General features: G+C 27.4%; 1 long non-coding RNA gene across 1 annotated transcript; it reads left to right on the top strand.

The window, feature by feature from the left end:
- Positions 1-6,512: 6,512 nt before the first annotated feature.
- Positions 6,513-9,162, top strand: LOC139427068 (uncharacterized). Its single transcript, XR_011638230.1, has 3 exons — positions 6,513-6,742; positions 6,812-6,962; positions 7,583-9,162. It is a non-coding gene; the product is annotated as an uncharacterized lncRNA (long non-coding RNA).
- The last annotated feature ends 235 nt before the right edge of the window (positions 9,163-9,397 follow it).

Raw genomic sequence — 9,397 nt, 5'->3', positions numbered from 1 at the left:
ATGTGTCATTTTTATAAATGTAAGAAAATCCTACATGTGTGTGTGCGAAAATTATTTCAATATTATTAGTACTGATGAAATTTTGTGTGTGTGCAAAAATTATTTCAATATTATTAGTACTGATGAAATTTGATATAACTGGTGCGAAAATTAATGAGCTAAATCAAATGCTTCACTGAAAGTTATATTTAAGAAAGTTTTACCTAATCGATCATGCACAGGTTAAGTTATTTATATCTTACATCAACTACTTTAAATATAATTGAAAACATGTATAAAAGTATTATGTAAGTAAAAATGTACCTAAAAAAAAAATTTTTTTTTATATGTAAATTGATATAACCAGTTTGTTCAAATCATCATATTCGAGAAATAGCATACTAATACAAAGATTTCTAATCGCGTACGTTGAACGTTTAGCTAAAACGTACTTTCACCATTGCCTGACTCTTCTGTCTCTCCTTCCTGTCTTAATTTGCAAAATATCAATGGCTGGCGAGCTTTCTTGTCCATGTGTTATTAGAAACAACAGACAGTATGATCACGTTTATCTTCCAAAAACCGGGAGAAAATACTAGTACTGTCATTCTTGCAGGATTTAAATTTATTTCCTCAAAATAAGCCATGAAAAACTAATTTAAGAATTGTTAAAAAAATTTTTTTAAAGAGAGGACAAAATTTTTTCTAACTTTAGAAATAAGAGTACTAAACTACAAAAAAATTATACTTTTATAGCTGTAAAATGTTAGCAAAATAAATGTTAGTGCCAATTTTCAAAAGTAAAAAATATCTGCTCATAATTCTTTTTTTATTATCTTATAAATTTCACTCTTTGTGTAATCAGGAGGCTAATTTTGTTGTCGATTAATTTTCCTTTTACGTAGAAAAATTCTAGGAATTTTAAATTTAAGGAAAATACGCTATTTTAATTACTCCAAAACTAATTCGAAAATTTAACCATCTTCAGACATAAAAATGCATGACGGCCAAAAATCGTAATTCTCTTATTAATAATTTTTACCGAACTACATTATGCTGTGATTTCGCAAAAATAAATAGAAAAGCTCAATTTAATTTAAAAGTTTTCTGAATATTAAGTCAAATGTCTCACTCCATGGCTGTTCTTGAACATAATACTAAATTTATATTGTTTTGCTCATACTGAATGTACAAAGGGAGTAGTAGAGTACTTAATTAGTTCATAAGCGCATTTTCCTTGGAAAATAATAATAAAAGATACTAGCACCTAAAAATTCCTATTATTATAAAATGCTTTCTAAAATAGCACAAAATAAATATGATTGCATGATTGCAGCTATACTTTTTAATTTAAACTTAAAAAAAAAAATTATGTACCAATATTTAAGAGAAGTTATTTGTAAATTTTTATTTTCAAATCTTAGCCCCTGAATCTTCCTTCGCGGGACCTAAGACGATTTATGTGAACCCTGGCACATTTCCTAAATCAGAGTTGGCATTTTTTTTATTTTTAAAAAACAGCTTTTGAAGTGTCCACAGGGAAAACCTTCATCCCGTGTTAAAGCTAGATTACTTAGAAGTTTCATTTGGGTAGTGTAAAAAGTTATAGAAATTATTAATTAGCTGTATTACAAAATTAACAACTTAAAATATAACTATTTTTAAATGTGAATTCATGTCTTTAAACTTTAAATATTTATTAAAAAATAATAGGAATTCAAAATAGTGTTTAAAAAACTTTTCTATCTTAAGCTTTCCAAAACTCGCAATTAAAGTTTAATTTCGCACGAACAATGCTTAAACTCTTAAGAAATTGGTATAAAACTATAATGATGAAAATTTTTTAAAATAATGATTAAATTATCATTATTAACTAAGAATCTCGTCTTTAAAATACATTTTTTTTAAAAAAAGTAATGTCTAATTAGAAATTTAGAATTATTATAAATACTAAGTTTTACAAACATTATTCTGCTTTTGCCATAAATCTGTCTATAATTATATGTCTTACAATTAAGTAATCTAACCTTAAAAATGTAATAAATTGTTGGTTTTCAATTGATATTGTTCTTAAAACTTCATCCTAGTAGAACGTTTTTTGTTGTGGTACAGGTAATAAATATTTAAAACTAAATTTTAATTCGTATTAGTTAATAAAAAATAAAAAAAGATCCAAAAATTGTCCCATTAATATAGTTAAATTTGGAGTTTTAAGTGTTTCAACTATTTTTAGAATTGTAGGTTTCGGCACTTTTACTAATGTGGGTAGTTTCACGCATTAAAATCTTATGCACGTGTCCTATGCAAAGCCCCACTTCCGTCCGCCTGTATACCTCCCAGAATTTTATGCCTACTATAAAAAAAACTTCCAGAGTTAAAAGGTTGTTAAAATTATAAAAAATGCAATTTAAAAAATATCTGAGGTCTAAATGCCCGAATCTCCATTTATGTTAAAATGCATATTAATTTTTTTTTCTTTCAAATTCCTTTTAACTTAATAGCTTTTTTTTTTTCTAATAATTTTTTCGAATTTTGATCCTTTCATATAACTTTCCTATTCTGATAGTCTTTATTTAAAAAACTGAATTTTAAACAAATAATTGTTTTCATACAAATTTCGCAGTTTTGTATGTGTCTCAATAGATGGCGTCACGAAGGACTAATGAACTTGGTGGAGGTTTTTTGAAGAGTTAATTTAACTATACAATTTTTTTTATCAAGTGCTGCTATCTTGTTATTCGAGGTAATTTGAAAAGTTGTCATTTTTTCTTGGCATTTTTTTTTTTCACTAGCTTTCAATATGTTTTCAAAAATGTAATCAAGCTATTAATAGTTATTATTTTTTGTTTGATTTAAGTATTTAGCCCTCTCTCTGCTTTCTTTTTTTTTTTACCAATGGGTCTAAAAAATTCGTATTTTTTATTACATATATTTAGTTTAAATTTACAAAAAAAAATTTTGTGAAAGAGTTTTTTTCAATATAGAATTCGATCATAAAAATTGAACGAAATTTAAATTGAAGATTAATCATATATCAGCAAAATTGTGATAATTATTCTTGTTTAATGATAATTTATTTATGAAATGCAAATGTAAAACGTGTATACTAATAAAATTATGTAGACACGAAACATTTATTAGAAGTTAAGTTTTTAAATTCTTGTTTTTTTGTGAATTTCTTAGCTAATTTCTTTTTTTTCCAACAAATCACGCACACTGTTGCGCAAAATGCTTCACTTAGAAAGGAGTGCGCAAAAAGTTGCAGAACATGCTTATATTTACTTCGCAGAAATATGTACGTCATCTTTTAATCCAGATCTGAAAAAAAAAATTAAACGTCGCACTTTTTTTATACGCTCTAAGAAAAAATTAAAAAGTGGTAGCAATATTTATATTTGTAGCTACCAGAATATTTTATTTTCTCCAAGTAAATATATAGATCTGAAAGTAGCAGATAGGAAATTTTATTTCCATACTGGAAGCTAATATTAAGAGATTTTCAGTTTCTTTATAACAAAACTGATACCAATTATTTCTTCCAGGTCCGTGCGAACCCTGTCACAGAAAAACCGAAATGAAATCATGAAATTAGTGGGTTGTGCAAATAGACGGAAAAAATATCCACTCTGAATTCGCGAATTGTGCAAATTTTGGAAGTTTAATTTAAAAAATGTAGCTTATTAAAAGTGGTTTGAATTCATCAAATAATTAAAATACTTTAGCATTTATCATCATTATACTTTGCTGCTGCAATTTAAGACGGGAAAAGAGATGCCTAATCATAGACCAACCAGACTTGATTCAAGTTAGACTGTGTCGAGTCAGTTCACGGAAGAATTCATACAACTTCATTGAGTCACCTTTTCAGCACTCTGGGCAGATGGCAAAATAGCACCCGTTTAAGAGTTCTCTTGCTATGCTTTCTTGAATTTTACGAAGAAAAAAAAATCATTCTTTCAATGTTTTTTGTTCTTAACAAATTTTCAATGATAGAATATAATTCGGCAGTTCTTATACCATTAAAGTATTAAAAAATGTGAGAAAAGAAAGTCTCAACTTTATTAAAATGTGAGAGTACTTAATAACTTTAAATCTGTTCTAGATATCTTCTCATAAGTTTAATGGAATAATATTATAGGATTTGCAATACTATAAGGTGATAAATTTAATACTGTACATTTGTCTGTTTTTAGACCTTTTAAAATTTATTTTTATTTTTTCTTAATTTTAATGATGCTGAAAAATTTTACCGACGTAAGTTACGCGGAAACGAAGATATTTTTCAAAAATTTAAAAGTAAGCAAATCTGAAATACTACAACTGTTTGTCATAGAATAGTTTTGGAATAATTTTGTCAGAAATAATAACGGAAATAAATGTAGTTGTTGTTGCAGTTCATTTACGTCGCACTAGAGCTGCACAATGGACTATTGCCGACGGTCTAGGTAGCATCCCTGACGATGATCCGAAGACATGCCATCACAATTTTGATGGTCTGCTGAGGGGATGGTCCCCCCGCTTCGGTAGCCCGACGACCTGCACGTGAAGTCGAACACTTCGCGGTAGAACAGTTTAACAAGGACCCATACCGCACACCCTCGGTCCCTACGCAGACTAATCCAAGTGGTCACCCACCCGCACACTGATCGCAGCCAGTGATGCTTGACTTCGGTGATCTGCTGCGAACCGTGTCTTAACAATCAGTCTACTGCGGGACTAAATAAATGTAGAAAGAAAGAAAAAAAGAAAAAGCAGTGTGACTCTGAAAGAAAAAAAAACTCGGCATGATATTGTAATCAACAATAATTTTATAAAAAGAACAATGGTTTATGTTTTTTTATAAAACTTAAGTTGAAATTTTTTTCTTCAATGATTTGCCTTTTAAACACCGAGGAAAATAAGAGGGGGAAAAAAAGGAAAGGGGTATTGAATCATTAACAAATTTTAGAAAGCGAAAATCGAGAGTTATTGTGTCATTGATCCAATAAATTTAAATTTCTCTCTGCACCCAAAAAAGCATACATTTATGATTTTTAATGCATTTTTCATAATGTTTCGTAAATTTTATGCTTAATTTAAGTGCGTGAAATAACATTAAGTTTGAACATGGAGTTGATGTTTCATTCAATATAGAGAAAAATATTTATTTTACGTAGAAGAAAATATCTTATAAAAATTTGTTAAGTGGTAGGGTTCATCAGTTTAAGAAAAAAACAAAACATATCTATTATATTGTTTGAATTGATAATGACAACTAAAATAAAATGTTTAGAAAAAATTTAGATACTATTTGTATAAAAGTTTGGTAACAAGAGAAAATTAAAGATAACTTATGAAATTCAGCAAATTAGAAAGTTATATATGAAATAGCTATTTAATAAACATAGTTTACATGAGAAAATGACATTTCTCTGCTTGTTTATAATGGTCCTACCTTATAAACAAATTGTTTGGTTATTTGTAGTATCAAAATTAAAAATTTAACTTTAGACCCCTCCCCCCCCCCAAAAAAAAATTTATAAATAAATATAGTTGTAAATGAAATAATAAGTTTTGTATAGTATATAAGACATATCCTTTTTTATAATAATAAAGAAAAAAATATTCTTTATAAATTTTTGGTTTTAAAAATGATCATGAATTATATACTACTTACGTAAGCACACCTTATATAAATGACATAATTATTTCACGTTCGAAAAAAAATTCATAATTGCATGCAAGGCTTTTCCTTTATTAATAAATAATAATTGTTTATTATTTATTTATTTTTTGTAAGTAAGAAAATTAAAAAGAAAGAAATTATTATTTTTTATAAATATAAAAATAAACTTTTTGTTTGCCGTATAAATAAAATGGCTTATAACGAGATACTAAATACCTAAAAACATCTCTTATAAATTAAATTATCAATTAGTAATGATAGGTCAGGCACATTATTTATAATAATAAATTTACAAAGAACACATTTTTTACATTAAAACAAATGACTATATGAGTATTAAACTTATGTTTTCCTTTGTAATTTCTAGTAACGTTTTGTTTCAAGACCTAGTCTTTAGCGAATGTTTCGTATGTAGCGTTAATTATAAAATTTTAATAAACGATCACTTTTAAATTTAATTACAAAGACTTAAAACGGTATTTGTGAGGGACAAGGCAATTAATGTTTATATGTATAAGTAACGAGGGCTTAAATCGCTTACTCATGTAACTCATTCGCATAAGTTAATAATACAAAATGCTGTGTACTTGCTACTAACCAAAGGTTTGCTAGTCTATGTTAACATCAAATTCTTTGTAATTTATCTGAAGAGATATCTCTTGTTTTCACGATGAATTTTACTTGGCTAAATATTTAGTGACAATTTTATAAATTGCTACAGATTTATGTGGAAAATTTAAGATTGCATTCTTTAGAATTTTGTTTTGTTTACTTTTGTCTAATGTTTCAAAGTTTAATTATTAACTTTCTTTTCTAAAAATATTACTCGCTGAAAGCTGAATTTGTTTTTGAAGTCTAAAAATTTATTTGTACATTGCAGAACTACCTATAATTCCCTGAAATGGACTTTAATTCTGCTTGAACTTACACTTCTAACATCGAAGTTTTGCCTGTCGTAAGTTAAAGTACTGGTGAATTCCTTTTTGGAAAAAGACTCTCATACGAAATTCTACTACAGGAATGTGCTCCTAAGGCGAAATTCTAGATTGAATCTTTCCTTGAAGCAAAACAGCTGACTACTTACGTGTTTCGAAACAGGTAAGATAAGTTTTATTCTTTTAAAATTTAGTTATATACTTTAGTGTTTCAATACTTTATTTGTTATAGCATTCAGAAACTACCTTAAATTTATGAGACTGAACTTTGCAGAGACCTGGAATTGTACCACAAAAGATTTATCCTGTCTTCATGAGACCTAATGCAAGATTAAAAGAAACTTTAAGCATCAGAACAAGTATTTAAAGATATTTAGCAACAGGTAAGATAAATTTTAAGATTTAATTTTTCGGTAAGAAGTGCTATTAATCTAAAATTAGAGTAATACGTAGCATAGGAATTTTTTTTCGATATAATTTGTCTCGTGAATCTCTATGCATAACTTGTAATTTGAGTGAATGCAAATTGTAAATGTTGGTGTGATAAATCTGAGTGAAATAAGTAATTTATGGAATAACTTGTTTTGTATCGTTAAAGTTTTTCAAATATGGTTGGTCCAGGGCATCTGAGAAATGGCCATAAATCATTTCAAATATTTAATTTTGCCTGTCAACTCTCCAAAGTATTCAAAATCTGCAGAAGTTGTTCAACTTACGTTTTTTCAAGCAACTAAAACTTTTGAGTCTTGTAAAAATAGGATTTTTAAATTATAGCAAGTTTATGGCTTAATTTTGTCTCCACGTTTAGTTTTTAAACTGTCAAAGTAGGGAGTTGCATTTGTATTAAAATTTAAAACTTTCATAGTTTCATATCTGATCAATGGGAACTGTTTTAACCTACAGTGTTATTAAATTCAAACATTTTAGTCCAATAGGCAGTGTTAATTTCTATTTAACCATAGAAAATAAATGAATGTGGTTATAATACTTTTTATTATTTCAGATTTAATAACTGTTGCTCCATTCTTCTAGAGGCTCCACTATTGTCTTCTAGGGTTTGCAACTCAAAAGGTTGATTTTTTTCTTCAAATCTTCGAAAAATTCAGCGATGCCAAACAAAAATTCTATTCTTAGTATACAACAAATGTGTGAATAAGTGGAGCGAAGAGTTCCGTGACACCTGGAAAAAAGTGAAACCCTACGAGGTTACGGTAGACAGCCGTTCCGTTTCTTCCTTTTGTTTCACACTAGTCCAGCTGTTTCGGAACTTTTCGGTTTACTTGTGCGCGCTGTTGTGTCAAGTGTTCTTATATTGTGTGCTAAGCCTCCTATCATCTACAACTGCAGATTCCGTTTTGGATTGAATTCTGTTTTGTTTGTTTGTTTGCTAGTAATTTTTTTTTTATATTTCATTTAAATTATAATGTTAACATTTCTAGGCAATTTCATTTCTATTAATTTTTATTGTGGCATAAAACTTTTTATTGATTTTTCGACAAAGCACGTGCATTGGATTTGGCACATTATTTTCCCGCCAATATTTTGTAAAAAAATCACGCTTTATTTTCACACTAAAATTAGTGTTTATTACAAAAATAGGCAAATCATTCAATAATTTATTAATTTTGATACTTAAATGAAATGTTTTTGCTAATAATTTCAAAGCGAATTTAATTGGAAACTTTAATTTGTACTTACATGTAATGTTTGTTATTTTTGATCCAAAAAACTAATATTTTAATAAGTTTCCTCAATACATAAAATTTATAAGAAATTATAATTATCAGAAAATTATTTTTTATTTTATTTAGAAAATTAGTTTAATCTTTAGGAAAAATTATTTGGATATGGATATTTATTTATAAAATTTTGTATTTATTATTTAGGAAGAACATTGACTGACTAAACTAAATTTACATGACTGCGTTTGTTTAAATTTATAATATTGCGCCCCCAGTTTGGCGGAGGTGTGACAGTTTATTATTATCATATATATTTTATTTTCCATTTTGAAAATAGGAAGGAAATTTTAATGTAATTTTTATTATTTTAATATTCATACAAATACTTTTTTATACTATTGTTAGATAAAATCATATTTATCTAATTTTAAACGATATCTTGGTATTTTTATGATTAAGCAATTAAAAGTAAATGATTAAAAGTAGTGCGCATTTTAAAATGTATCTAGACTCGAAAACTTATATTTTACAATCGCTAATAAAATTAGGAAAACATTCGAAATAACAAAAAGATAGAGAAAATCTTCAGGTACTCTTTAAAATTTTCTCGCACGATGCGACCGTCAGGTAGAAATTTTTTGCCATAAAGACAATCCTCCTATCTGTTTATCTTTGAAGAAGTTTTCAGAGCCTGAATAATAGACTAGCTATCTCTACCAAAATTTCTCCTCTAAGAATCTGTCAGAGATTGTTATTGTAGGTATTAGATCTTTAAAAGTGTGTGTTATACATTACTTTTTGTTGTTTAAATTTAAGAATTTTATACAATGATACTAAAAAAATGAAATTACTGTACAGTTAAGCCTGCAATCAAAGAACAGAAAAATTATTTTTCACATTTTTTGTTGGTGTTCTTTCAATTCTGTTTATTTTTTACTAGAAATAAGTTCAGAAATGTTTTAAAAAGATGTTTCACCAATTTTCTCACGTTTTGTTGTTTGCTTTCTAAAAAAGTTTACATGAAAAATGATCTGTAAATGTTCTTATAATCTGCAGCTCCTGCTGCAGTGTTAGAGGGTTTCTGCAACCAGGATCATAGCCTTTTTTTTCCGACGTTAGAATAATTATAAGGACGT

The sequence above is a fragment of the Parasteatoda tepidariorum genome, chromosome X1 (assembly GCF_043381705.1).
Source record: "Parasteatoda tepidariorum isolate YZ-2023 chromosome X1, CAS_Ptep_4.0, whole genome shotgun sequence".
NCBI classification, from domain to species: domain Eukaryota; kingdom Metazoa; phylum Arthropoda; class Arachnida; order Araneae; family Theridiidae; genus Parasteatoda; species Parasteatoda tepidariorum.
This window is presented reverse-complemented; position numbering and strand designations above follow the sequence as displayed.